This window comes from Anas platyrhynchos, chromosome 7 (genome assembly GCF_047663525.1).
Source record: "Anas platyrhynchos isolate ZD024472 breed Pekin duck chromosome 7, IASCAAS_PekinDuck_T2T, whole genome shotgun sequence".
NCBI classification, from domain to species: domain Eukaryota; kingdom Metazoa; phylum Chordata; class Aves; order Anseriformes; family Anatidae; genus Anas; species Anas platyrhynchos.
In genome coordinates, this window is record NC_092593.1 from 1,931,980 (window position 1) to 1,946,371 (window position 14,392).

Here is a 14,392-nt window from a genome sequence, read left to right on the forward strand (position 1 = left end):
CCAGCCCATGCCGGGCTATGTCGCCGTCCCCTTCGTTCTTCATTTGTGCCGGGAAGGTGAAGCTGTTTATGCTCGTATTTTCTTACGGCTCTCCGGCAGTGGAAGAGGAGGCTGCGAGCTGTGAGCCTGGCTTTCCCCCAAAGCTCTCGGCACCGCTCACACCAACACCAGCCGCACACAGGAGCTGTGAGCTCGATCCTCACAGCCCTGCTCCTGCAGGAACTGCTCCCAAACCTCACTGAGGCGATCCCAGGGGAAGCCAAATTCACCCTGTTACGCTCTCGGTTTCAAGCTAGCCCTAACTGCTTGTAACGAGAAGAAAATCCTACAGCAGCTGTAGCCACGAGCCTAACCAAAGCTCTGCGTGAGGTGCCAGCTCGGCAGTTCATTGCAATTAAAAGCGCCCTCGTTAGCCCCTGCACCTGGCTTTAGGGACCACCGCAGCGGCAATCCGGCGCTGTAAACCCTGGGCAGCGCTCAGGGAAATGTTAAACTCCGTTTGAAGACCCAGCACAAGATTTAAGGCCTCGTCTCCCTCCCCAAAATGTGGGAGCCACCGAGCAGCGCAAATACATAACCCTCACTGTGCCCGGCGTAAACCCCAGCGCGTCTCATCCCTCCCCTCGCCGAACTTCAGGATGCTGAGGGGGAAGCCGTGCCCATCCCATCTCCGTCCCCATCCCCATCCCGCCCCGCTCACCCGCGCTCAGCTCCAGCAGCGCCGCCGCCCTCCTCCTCCGCATGGCGCCGGCAGCGGAGCGCCGCCAGCAGCGGCCCCGGAGCGCGGCCGGGGCTGCCCGGGGCTGGGCTGGGCTGGGCTGGGTTGGGCCGGGCTCCGCCACCGCCTCCTCCTCGCCATGGCGCCGCCCTACGGCTGCGGCAGCGCCCGGCTCCCGCGATACTTGGCCCGGTCAGGCCCGGCGGAGCCTCCCCGAGCCCCACGGAGCTCCTCGGTTGTGGTGCTGAGGTGTTAACGGGGCCAAGTGTTTGTACCGAGGGCTGAGGGGGCCGCTCCTGCTGCCCTGAGGTGTTCCTCAGCGCCTCATGGGGAGCCCGGCTGCTCGCTGCTCCTCATGGAGCCACTGAGCTAGCGGAACCAAATCTCCCCTTTATTGTTTTTATTACGTTATTAACGCTCACTGGCAGTCTTGTGCCTGCTGTCTGCAATCCCCAGTGTGTGGGGAAGGCACTCATCTTCCCCATCTGCCCGGTGGGGAAGGCTAAGCAATGGTGCTCCTGCCCCCTGTCCCAGCCCCAGCTGCCAGACCCCGCAGCAAGGTTCAGCTGTGCTTCAAAACCTTGTGTTTCTTCATTGAGAAAAAAATATATACCAATTATTGTTGAAACACATGCCCTGAAGTAGATCTATGTCGCTGTTGTGGCAAAATTCAAAGAGTTTCTGCCACCTCACCCCTCTGCCTACTGATGCAGTGTTTTCTCACACCCTCACCCACAGATCTCGGGGCCCTACCTCTTGTGTCAGCAGTGTCAGCATGTTTTCTGCTTTGGCTGAAGTACTGTTGCTTTCGTAAGAAAATCTCACTCATTAGAAAAGATAAAACCAGCCCCTCCTGCTTACATTAACAGGGAGGTAAGGGTTGCACATAGACACTCTCAGTGGGTGGAGGGTAAGGGCTCCAGGAAGCTCTGGGTTTTGGCAGTGGGTTGGTGGCAGTGCCTCCTCCATCCTCCTACCTGTGCACCATCAGGGTCAGCAGCACCACAGCAAGGTGAAAAAGTCTCGACTTGAAAGTTTCTAGTCAGTTGCATAACATCTTTCCTGACACTGAGGGCTGACTGCATAGAATGGCTGCTTTGTATAAGGATGAGAAGCCTCTTAACACTTTGTGCTTCTTGCACTCAGAACAAAATAATAGAAGCGTTTTTCAGTATGTTCCAAAATAACATTTAAATAAATAGCTTGATGGTCTTTGTTTCTCTTCTCAAAACATGCAGAAGGATTGCTCAGAGTTTTTAAACATCTCTATGGAGGTACAAAGTCAGTTCAGCGTTTGTGATACAGAGCCTCTAAAGTATTAAATTATTCCTAATATAGACTTAGTATAACAAAGTAGACAACTTTGTCTAGTGGTTAGAGCACAAGACTTGATATCCGTGGTTCTGTGCTTCTCTGAGGCTGAGCAAGTCAATTCCTCTGCATTTCAGCTTTCTTATCTCTAACCTCACATGGGTGTAGTAAGCATTAATTGCTTTCCGTAAAGTATGTTGAGATGCAGAAATGCACGTTGCCTATGTAAGTGCAAAGTATTCTCTGTTCGTTTTTAATACTAATATTAGGATGCTTGTTCCAAGTAGGAAGAAGTGAATCAATACAGTAGAAGAAAATAACCCCCACAGAGTTTGGAATCCTTCTTAGTACAGGGTCAACTGGTTAAAACAGTACTGTCCCTTAAAAGAAATAAATACAAAATAAACAACAAAATTCAGTGGCTGCGTTACTCACTCCGTCCCAGCACCATGTTAGATTCTAGGCAATGCCACCTGTTTGAAAGAGCAACATAAAAATACTCCCGAGCAGTTTTGTCTCCCAGAAGGATGGTTTTCTCCACCTGACTAGTTGCCATGCGCTGTCAGAGAGCAGAAATGTTCACTTTTCACTATAATTTTCTTTTTAGTTCATATAATAGACATCTGCTATCTTTATTCATGAAAATAGCAAATCTCCAAATGTTACTAAGATACTTTCAACAAGCTCCTGACAATGCGATGGCACGGATTTCTAAACTACTGTATGAAAGATACTTCCCATGTCAAAAAATTTTTATACTTTATTTTTTCCTCCATAGTAGTGGTCATTTCATGTGCATGTACCAAGACTTCTCCTGACTTTCGCGTTGTCCACGTCCCACCTTTAAAGGCCTTGACAATTCAGATTTCAATGATGAAAGGGGATTTCAGTGCAGGTGGTGCATATTGAGCAGCTCTGCTTCAGTCCTGTCAGTGGCTCTGCAGTAACCTGTCTAGTCTGTCACTCATTATTGCTTCTCTCATCCTTTAGTACATCGTGGCCAAATGCAAAGACTTCTTTCTCCAAACTTGCATTGGACAACATTATATAGCAGTACTGTCCTTTTTAGAGCAACAAATTCCTCGCAATTTAAGAATGCAAAATAAAGCCGTGGAGGTACAGGAATGAATAAAACATGCAAGATTAGGTATGCAAACTTTACATGTGTGGCTTGTGTAACAGCGTGGTGTTTACACGGAAGCATCTGTTTTATAATTTACTGTGGGTGAGTGGTGTGCTGGTAACCATGACAAACAGAATCCCATTTTTTGAGGGGAAAAAAAATCCACAATACCTAATATGTAATGGCAAAGGACACACAACATAAGAATGGACATACGTGATTGAATCAAAGGCAGTGATCTGGAATGGTTGCTTGGAAAGCAGCATAAGAAATAGAGAAAACATAAAGTAGCCTAAAGGAAAAGATTACTTCTCTCAGCAATCTGTGTTTCCAGCAATTAGAAGTGTGGAGTTTCCAGTGTGGGGGCTGCATTCCGTCCATTGAATTTAACATACATTTATAGAAACTCTGTGAATTTATTTGAATATCAATTTTAATCTCTTTTGACTTCTGGTTTCAACAACAGCTTAAGCTACAGAGTTCCAAAATTAATTACACATTTTAAATAAAAGTACCTCAGCTTCTCCACATTAGTTTTATAGTGGCTGCTTAATATTCTTAATGGTGGTCTTCCATTCTAGTATTTTGAAAAAATGGTGGACAGTCATCTCTGATACTTTTTTTTTTATGGTATTTGTGATCTCAGATGCTTTGGTCTTTCCTATTCCTTTATCTTTACAGGCAGTAGGAAAGTCCTGGTCTCTTCAGTTTCCCCTTATACAGAAGCTGCACCACATCTTCACAGATACTCATCTTTCCCTATACTTTCTTTTTTTTCCTACTAGAACTTTTCTTTTTCCCTCCCAGAGAAAGCAGAGATACAGAACACCCCTTTGCTTTCCAGATACATTAGCAGCATCCCTGTCAGCCTGCTTACCAGTGGGTTGAGACCTGCGTAAGTTCACGTCTGCTAAGCTTGAATGAGCTGGAATTGAATAGCATTTAAATAAAACCAGTGTGTTTTCTTGGCAAGTACTTTTAAATATTGTGTTGCATTACTTAGAATGTATATATGATGTTGTGCCAAAAAATGTATCCCTAGCTCCACTGGGATATCTACCATGACCTTCTAGCCAATCTGTCATGCCAGAAGGTAACCTTTTTTTCTGGCAGGTGAGGCTGGAGAAAAAAAAAATATGTATATTTATTTTCTGGAACAGATCCCTTTGACTTGCGCATGGTCTTACGCAGAAAGGAAAACAAAGCTGAAGGAAGAAACCAATTCATTTTCATCTGAATTTTACATCAATAATTACACAAAATATAGAAGTCTTTCCTACCACCTAATAGAAATCAAATGGGCTGATAGATAACCGACTGACAGTTATTGCATGTATACTGCCTTCAAGTGTAATTCATTTATTATTTTTAGGTAATAGCAGCCCTGTACTGTTCTACTTACTCAATTTTATTGCTTTCTCTATATTATCTTTGCAAATGCAGAACCGCAGGTAAACCAAATGTAACTATTCATCAAACCCGTGAAGTATCATTTATAATATTAAAGCAATCACAGCTAATGCATCAGTTAATCCCATACCTCCTCTGACAGAGATTTCCTTTACAACGACACAGCCTGGTTTTACCATTTGAAAAGAAATTGGATGACCTTTGAGATAAATTTTCCTGCCCTATATGAGAAGGTTGAAATACCCTTGCATTTAAATACTTCATGCCCTGTACTCTCGTTATGTCTTGAACACAAATCTTAGAGCTTTTTTAAGGCAGGATATGACACTTAGTCCACTCATCTGATATAGTAGGTGTGTGTAATGATAAATTACATACATTTGGCAGTAGTTCAGTTACTTCAGACTTCACTTTCCTCGAGACTCTTAGACAAATGTCATCTGGGCTTTGTGATTTAATTTCCTTTTTTTTTTTTTTTTTTTTTTTTCCCCACATCTTAGTAACTGCCTGTGTCTCGCCTTCCTTATTTATAAAGGGTAAACCTCAGGCTACTACAAGTAGTCCTGTCTTTCTAGACAGGTTGTCCTGTCTTTCTTTTCATTTTACCTCTGCTTCTTTTATGTTTTTCTTGTTTGTTTAATTGAAGAATAAAATTCATTTCTCTGGTAATGGAAGGGAAGTAAGGGCATTAGCATTAATACCACTCCATGTTTTGCTTGTTATTCAAATGCTTCAGTCTGCTCCAATTTTAAACAAAAGAGTAAGATCCATAAAGCTGGGAACCATCAATAAAACCAAACCTAAACCTAGGTAGTGAATGGGAGTCTCTGTCTCTGGCTGTGGGCCCAGGAAGAATCTCAGCTCTCGGTGAACTCAGTGAAATGTGTTTCAGGTCTAGTGAGAAGCCAGTCTTGAGCACCCTGAGGTCTGCATTTACTCATTGAACCAGCCTGTGCTGGAGACAGTAAAGAGCATTTCTTCTCATGGTTCCCTTGAATGCAGCAGCCTGCTGTTTTTTGACTGTGTGCATCCTGCAACTGGCCCTAAAGCCTTTACTCAATACCTGCTAGTGTCGAAAAAAATAATATTCCAAAATTGTCCACAGTTTGTAGTGAGAATGACCGAAAGGACACGGGGACTTTTGGATGCAAAGCTTTTATCAGGCAGGAAAATATTTGGGAAAACCCTTTTTGCTCTGAACTCAAAACACTGTTATCCAGATGCATCTATATTTGGCATTACAGAGAATTAATTTTGTCATCAACCTATTTCTTCATGTTTGATGAAATTTCATTTCAGAAATAAGGGATTTATAGCTTACTTTCCCTCAATGCACATTATCATTTATATAACTGACAGGTTCAGTTGTTAAAAGCAGTACATGAGTTTTTTTCCAATAAAGGGCTCACATCTTTCTGACATTTATTACAAGTTTATTACTTCTATACCCTTCTGAGTGAAGCTCTTTCATCCATTGTGGGAGTGTCTGAAGTACAGATTTTTCATTACCTGTGACTTACCATTAATTTTAGGCCAGAAGTGATTTAATTTTGACTAGTTGTTAAAAACAGAAAGGACATAAAATACTTTAAGTCAATTAAGCTAAGAAAACTCATTTGGGAGGGGAGGGGACACTTAACTTATGATTTTTTATTTTTTTTCCAGGTGATAAGTTTTACCTTCCTAGGGTAGAGAGAAGTTTGGTTACTCATTCTCCTGATTTACTTTTGGAAACAAATCACTGCCTAGAAAACTGAGTGATCCGGTTATGTCATTACAGGATGTTTTCATTTCTCAGTCACCATTACAGTGATTATATCAACACAACTGAGTCCTTAACAGAGTGTTTAATTGAGAAGCGTCTTTGGTCCCAGAGGCCAAGTAAATTAAATTCTAAGGGACATTTCTGCACCTGCACGCAGGTGCTAAAACTGGATTGCCTATTCATCTGTGGAGGAAGAGGCCATCCCATGCCAGAGAATGGTCCCAAGCAAGTTCAATGTACTAACATGGATGAAGACTTAAGGAGCCTTCCTCCAAGTCCTAAATTCATGGCAAAGAACCTCAAAAATCAGTGTATGGTATACCGTGTGATATAAGGTGTACCAAGCACTGCCTCCGTTGGAGGACCACAGGGACAATCATAGCCCCTTGGGTCGCAGAACTGCACTAGTGCAATAGTTGTTCCATTACGCGGGACAGGATCTGGTTCTCTGTCAAAAAATGCATGAAATTTCCATATTTGGAGTATCTGCTTTTGATTTTCGTAACATTTTACACCATCAGAGACTTTATAAGGCTCTGTCACCTTGCAAAAGCTCAGAAACAATTTTGGTCACATCTACTATCATTTCTCTGGCTTCTCTTAGTAAAACTTACATGATAAATTAAGACATTATTTTAGTAAAACTCAATTTTCTTTGACCCTCTTGTCTTCCTACAACACAATTTATTTTTCCCCTTCAATGATCTCCTTTTTTAAAGATAAAACTTCTGTTATTAGAGTTATCCTCTCATTTTTTTTCTTAATCTGTGCTTCCAATCTCTATCTGCATGAATTGCAAATTGTACTTCAAAATCGCACGTAGAAACAACACTGAACATTGGAAATCATACAGCTTTCTTATTAGAAATAGGAAGCATCTTGAATTCACACCATAAAACTGCCTTTGGGATTTCAGCACATGTTCTCTTGGAAACCTCAGAGGCATCGATCAGAGAGATTACCGTCTTTTTGGTCTCAACTCAGAGGAAAAATAATGTTTTACCAACGCGGCTAGAGTTCTTGAAATTAAAGAAAAACAGTTTAGAAATGGCAGTCTTGAATTAGAAAACATGAAATGATAACGGGAGTTTGATCCAGCTCCGTGCAGGTCATGCCTGAGGCAGCTCGTAAGCCACAAGAGAAGTAATTCGCACAGGGGAAGGGAGGCTGGCACACCAGGGCACGTCTGAGCTGCTCCCCTGGCAGCGAACGGGGAAGTTTGTCTTCCTTTGAGGTGGCACTGGTTAGATGTAGCTCTCCGTCTGACTGTTCTCCTTTTCATTCCGCCTGTGTACTTGCGTATGTGTAAGCCATAAGGGCAAGCAGAATGGCTTTTCTTTTAAAAATCAAGATCCCCTTTCCTTTGACTGTGAGCCACGGGGTAGTCCAGATGTACAAGTAAGCTGTGGGGCAATAAATACCCACTGGGACTGGGAGGTGGTTGAAGCTGACACTGCCAGACAGCCCTGCTCTGTTGGGCCTAGCAGATTTTTTCTGAGCACCTTTTTTCAGCCGACTTTTTTCAGAGCTGACTTTCTGCAGACATCCCTGCTCGCCCAGCCCCACGCCATCAGAATCGGTCCGTTCAGGAGGTGTGAGGGTGGCTGTCCCCATTCTGCACCCCACATCCCCAGGCATGGCAGCAAGGACAGTAATTTCCTACTTGCAAGCAGGCAGGCCTGTGGCCAAACCCTGCTCAAAATGCAGCTTGACGGGAGAAAATGAAACACTGGCTGGAGCAGGCTTAGGGCTCAGCTATCCACAGCATCCCCCTGCCTTCTTTCTGGCCCAATTAATACTTAATGATTCTGTACAAAGTGATACAGCTTTAATAGGGTGGACTGAGAGAAATTTCCTTCCTGCCTCATTAGCCAGCAGTCTCGCCAGCTCTCCCGGGAATGGGAGCTGCAGGTTGAAATTCTGCAAGGCAGAGGAGGAAATTAAGTCCAAATCCTCGCATCCTGTGCAGGCACCACAGCCACCGAACCGAGGCTGTGCCAGAAGCACCCCTGGCACCCGCTGACCCTGCCAGAGCCGTACCACCAAGCACCTAAACTCCCCCCTGTCACCTCTATAAGCAAGTTGGTAACTGCTCAACATCGTTTTCCTAATTTCCAGACCCGTATTCATGGAGTGTGATTTGAGAAAGCTACAGCGGTATTTTAATCAGAATTATTCACCTGAAGTAGCTGTTAGATATTTATGGCGTTAACTCAGGCTTAATGGCTTTCTGCCTAGGGAAATCTTTGATTTTAATAACACATAGATCACATCCAAGTGTGACCTCATTCATATTTGGAAAGCAGTTATTCTATATACAGGGTTTTCTGGGGGTTAGTTTTGCTTCTGTCAGTAGCTGCTGCCACATTTTAAATGAGATATCACATTTTCATACGTATAATAACGGCCAACAATCTTTTTGGCTCAAAAATAAACCGCAAATGTTCTTTCTTACAAATAAATGAACAGTCATTACCCATTGTGGTGTAAACTCGGTGTCTCACAGCACATTTGCATTTACTCCATTTAAATAAAGAGGGTTTTGACCTTGGCACCTACAACAATAACAGAAATGCTACTTGTAAAAAATGAGGTGCACTGTGAAAGGAGAAACTAGATTTCCCTTTGTAAATACTCTTTCCAAATGTTTTCCCAAGGCAGAACCCAAATGTCATTTATACTGCTTGCAGAATTTCCCATGTTAAAAAAAAAAAATGCATTCACATTTGGTTTAATTTTGCAAGGCATTATACGCATCCATCTGAAACCATGCCGTTCATTGAAATCTTGCTTGTGGTGGAAAAATGCCACCCACACCTTGGGAGAGCATCTGCTGTGCTGGAGCCAGCCTCCCAGTGACGTCCACGCCTGGAAGTGACTCAATTGCCTCGTTCGGTGCTGCTGTCAGCACCACGCATGGCAGATCCAACCAGGCTGCTCTCCACCATTGACTTTTTCCTAACTCAGTTAGGGCTTCTAACTTCACCAGAGGAAATGTTTTGGCTTTCTCCTGCATCTCTGTGTACCCTGGAAAGACCAACGTGGTTTTGCATGCAGTCACTCATGCTGAAGGAGCACGTAGCTAAGAATGAGTTAAATTTCAAGCATAGTGCTGTATTGTGGGTTGAAGTAAATCTGGAGTCTGCATAATGAAAGGATTAGAAGAAGTCAAGTTCTGTGACAGTGCTAATTTGGGAACAGCTGCCCAATTCTAAGCTTATTTATTTCAGAATATCTATTAGAATTATGAGTGCTCTACTGCTGAACAGTAAAACCTTCTAACTAAGTCCTTACAAAACAGGGGGCATCATTTGCAACTAAGAATCGGTTAGTTTGAGACTTTTTCTTCCTATTCATCAATTAATTAAAATCAGAGAACTGTTTCAATGTATTGACACCATTTGAAATTATTCTATGTGAACATAAAGCAGCAAATAGTTAACAATTTTTTCCTTATGAGTAATACCTTGGAGAGTTTGAAACCAGAGACTTAATACTTGCAATATCCACAGGTGTACACCTTGGGTACTTGTCACTGCTCCCATTTCCCAATTTATGTAGTTAAAATGATACAGAAACAGTATGGAGGGTAAGTGCCAGGCTGCTTTCAGCTGCCACCTCTGAGCACCAGCAAAAGCTACTCTAATTGTGGGGAATGCTTTCTCCACCGGCACGGAGTCAAGCCAAACTTTGCAGGTTCCTTGGGTTTCATGGCAAAAGAGAGCTTTGTGGAACAGCCTCTCGTGCTCACTCATATCCTCCAGTCAGACTTTCTGCTGCTGGTATCATACTCTATGAGACTGAGGCCCTTTTTGTTTTCTTTTCTTTTGTTTTTATTCCAGTCGTTCCTTCTTTTTAAGATGAATCTTTTTTTTTTTTTTTTTTTTCCACTGTCATTGCAGAATCTCAAGGGGTTTTTTCTTTCCACTGGTATCAGCACCATCAATATTTTCCTTCCTGCAGTCATTAGACTCCTACTACAGCCAATTAATCCTGGCCATGTTCTTTTTGTTGATCAGTTCTGATTTGAAAGAATGCTGTTTGCATCTGAATTCAAAATATGATTTCCTACCACAAAGCCGTAACATCATTTATGCATTTTTAATGCTTTTTGTCAATTTGGGGAGACAGCAGAGACGTTTATACATGTAGAAACAAAATAACCCAATCCAATCTCATTACTCTGTGCTTACCAAAATAAAACTGCTAGCAAAGGCAATGCCCTCAAACGTCTCTGAATATTTAAAAGATAATTTAAAACTTCATTGCCTATAGTTTTTGCAAGCTTTTTCATCATATGCAACCTACTGTCAAATTCCTTCTTCTCCCCCCAGAAGCTGTTGATTACAAGAACATTGCACATCATGACAGAAATTTATGGAGACTTCTACAAACAAACACCATACCTTATTTTATTTTTGTGACTAACATTTCACACCATGTCTTTAGAAATGTACTTTTTCATTTTCCAGTCTCTGAAGACTATTGGCATTTTCTCTCTTTTTTTTTTTCCTCAATGCTGCTTTGTTTTGTTTTCCCTTGCATTGTTTTATTTTGGAAAGGGAAACTTTATATCATGTATGCTACCTTTGATTTCCGTATTTCATTTCTCTGATAAATAATCATCACTTGGATCATAAACTGATTTTAAATAAAATTATTCCAGTACTCTTTGAATTTTGTTTGTGTTTTATTTCCCTGACCATTAAACATTTTGTTTTAGCTTGGGCCCTGAAGTGGATCATCATTACAACCCCGCAGCAGGAGGGAGCATCCAGGTTTTTCTCTTTTCTTCATATCCTCATCCACATCCTTTGTGTCTGCATGAGTTGCCGATAATATCTACATTTTATTTCTGCTATCCTTGTCTTACTCTCATGACTGCATGATTTCAGAGCCAAGAAATCCTAACTCAGCCTCCACTTAAACTCATCTAATTGACAGAAGCTCTCCAGGCAGCGTAGGTGCCCCAGGAAGCTTTTAACCTGGGATCCTTACCCTCAGAGCTCAGGAGCTTCGCGGCACTCTTCCTTCTTTCTCATTTCAGGTTTGGGGCACATCGAGGAGCCATGTCAAGAAACAAACGAGACTGAATTCTTATTGAATGAGATAAGAAACAAACAAGACTGAATTCTTATTATCTGAATTAACATTATGGATTTTCTCTTGAGTTAAAAGTGCAGAGTAAGGGTTTAGAATTATATCCTGTTCTCCCACAGGCACGACCCTTAGCGTGGTACCGTTGCTGTAGATTATTTATATCATTAGGTTCACACATTCTGTAAAAGCTACTCAGAACTGCATGTTATTCTAGAATAGCGTATGTAGGCTTGCACCAATGAAGCTGTCATTGGGATTTCATTGTTTCTGGTGGCTCCAAAACCACTTTGAACTAACATAACAGTGCAAAAGTACATATTTTAAATGTTTTAATTTTTATTTTCAGTCACTTTGCGAAAGAGGATGGCAAACCTGCCCACCCTGTATAAAGACAGGAGAAGAGAAGCAAAGCAAACTGATGTCACCACATTTTTCAAGGAAGAGGAGGGTTTCAATAAAACATTTTTCAATAAAATATTCTAGACATTAAGCCTAGCAGAATCTACTTTCCTGGAGACCTTCTGAAAACCTCTTCAGTGTGGTATCCCTGAGCAAAACCAGTCCAAGCTAGTGGATGTCAAAACTGATAGCGAGTTACTGATGAGATAAAAAACTAGCAATAAAGGACAAACCCATAGATGTCCAGTAGAAATATGTATAAATCACTCTAAGGTGAAGACATGAGTAGATACATTCTGCTAAATGAACATAACCTGAGAATGACTTTGAAAAGGAAAAAAAAGGGGGGGGGGGTTCTTCAGCATACTGTGTTATTGAAGGAAACCATTTTCATCTGCTGCTTTGGGTCCCTTGCTGGAAAGGAGTGAGGAGATAAAGGAGAATTAAAAATGTGTCTTAAAATGGTAATACAGTAATAGTGACTGGTGTGTTCTTTTTCACTTTTTACATAAGTTTTCCTTAAAATAATAATGATAATAATAATAATAGCTCAAAATAAAGGAAATCAACATTAACTACAGTATATGACTACTGAGTGATTTCATTTTCCCCTCGTTTACAGCTTGAACTACTGCAGTACAGTTAAATAGTACTGTTCGGGACTAAATTGAAAACAACAGTCATTAACATGATACCCTATAGTGGATTCATAATGTTGTAGCATATCCTGCTTGAGTAATAACTTTCCAAGACCTCTGTTATACAAGCTTAACTCAGTCTACTCTAACCAGTATCCTTATTTCCATATTGAAAGGAAAAAATAAAAGAATCTTCACATACCTTGTAACCAAGTAGCCATTTTACCAGGCAGTCCATGTGAAGCCTGAATTCTTGTAAAATGACTAAGAGCACTCACTGTGCTGTGGTACGTCTGTAACGCACGAGAGTGCCTCTCCATTGTGCAGCTCCATGCAGAAGTCCTGGCAGAAATGTGAGCATTTTAGCTTGTATAGATCCATCTGGAGCTACATCATCTCAGGAATCTCTACATCCCACTGTATCAGAAAGTACACGACCTTGCAGGAGCCTACATTGTCCTGGAAATCAATGGCTTAGGCTTCCCCATGGCTTCTGGGTTTTGTCCTTAAGTGAACTGAGTCCTACCAGCTGGCTCCATGGCCTGTTCCTATCTGATCTGAGAAAACAGTAAAAGAGAAAAGACTTTTTCTTGCCGAGATGGAGACAAGAAGGGCAAAACAAACAAATTATTGGGTATACAGTTTCTATTTGCTGCACTACAGATAAGGCATGCTCACCAACAGCAGGAGCTGGGCAGCTTTGTCCATCGAAGTAGCACAAAAGCAGAAAAAATAGTGATTAAAAAACCAAGTGTTTCACAAAGACTATTGTTGCACATTATATAGAGAACTCCTGTGTAGCTAGATGTAGAGATTCACAAAAGCTAATGGTTGTTTAATGAGGTTAACATACCTTGGCTTGCTCTATGGGAGGCAGGGAGAGGTGGATCGGGGCGGCCGGGCTCCTGCTCGGGTGGCTCTCCTGAGCAGCCTCGTGAGCGACTGCACATTGGCTCCAGCACATATCTTGTGACGCTGAGGTTAACTTCTACCTTTAAACATCCCCCTGTAGGCACTGAGAGAGCTCTGAAGGTTGTTGCAATTAAATTGTCAGCCTGCTAAACACTGCAGTGCAGAGAAGGAGGAAAACGGCCAAATATGCACGCAGATAAACACTTTGAGGATTAAAATGAATAGATACATTGCTAGGATTGCCAGTGTTGTCAAAATACTCTTTTCATGTTTGGTATATCACTGAAACATTAAAAAAAAAAAAAGTTCATTTCTTATGGTTATTATATTTCAAATTTTATGAATTTAGAAATTTTAATCGGAAATGTGCTACTGGGGCATTAGGTTAGCATGACTATCAAATAAAAATGTGAGAAATGTTACTGGTGGGGTTTTATTATGCAGTGTTAAGTTTTCACATGACTTACATGGATTAAAATAACAGAAAAATAATGCCAGAAAAGCAGTGTTACTGCTATTTTCAGAGGTTTTCTTTTTCACAAATAATTTTTGCATTGGTAGTTGCTGTAATATCAAAGGAAATCAGGTTTATGTTCTGCCCAGATTCATGTGCATGCCCCAGATTTTTTGTTGGTTGGTTGGTTTTTGGGGGTGGGGGAGTGCTTCATGAAGGAGAGAAATATTATGGGGGAGAAAACAGGGTGGGCAAGAGAGATTGAATGTCATGTTATTGTAGATGGATAGTAACAACAAATGAATAAATTTAAGGACCTTGTCCTGAAGCAGCTCTGCTATTTCCTTTTGAACTGGCAGTTGAACATTTAATAGTTCCTGAAATTATCTGCAATACATTCTTTCCTTTCTATAACTTTATTTTCCATAATATGCTTCTGAGATTTGATTGCAATTTTGTTTTCATTCTGTTTTCTCACATGCGAGCCTACTGCAAAGTACATTTTTTCAGTTTTCTTGACTTAGATTAGTTCAGTTCTTTTGTTTTCCTGAACTGCTTCTCC

The 14,392-nt window shown here is 41.6% G+C and overlaps 1 protein-coding gene and 1 long non-coding RNA gene across 7 annotated transcripts in view; both read right to left on the reverse strand.

The window, feature by feature from the left end:
• Nucleotides 1–854, reverse strand: part of GALNT13 (polypeptide N-acetylgalactosaminyltransferase 13) — a 110,532-nt gene extending 109,678 nt beyond the window's left edge. For 3 of the 6 annotated variants that reach the window (XM_027458445.3, XM_027458444.3, XM_027458447.3), the window contains exon 1: nucleotides 701–854. The gene's annotated coding sequence lies outside the window, so the exon portion shown is untranslated. The remainder of the gene's footprint in view (nucleotides 1–700) is intronic. The other 3 variants (XM_027458443.3, XM_038182326.2, XM_038182327.2) reach the window with 3 other exon arrangements.
• Nucleotides 855–10,156: 9,302 nt separating this feature from the next.
• On the reverse strand, nucleotides 10,157–13,560 carry LOC140002948 (uncharacterized). Its single transcript, XR_011810697.1, has 3 exons — nucleotides 13,318–13,560; nucleotides 12,667–13,021; nucleotides 10,157–12,240 (listed from the first exon to the last, which is right to left on the reverse strand). It is a non-coding gene; the product is annotated as an uncharacterized lncRNA (long non-coding RNA).
• Between the last annotated feature and the right edge of the window lie 832 nt (nucleotides 13,561–14,392).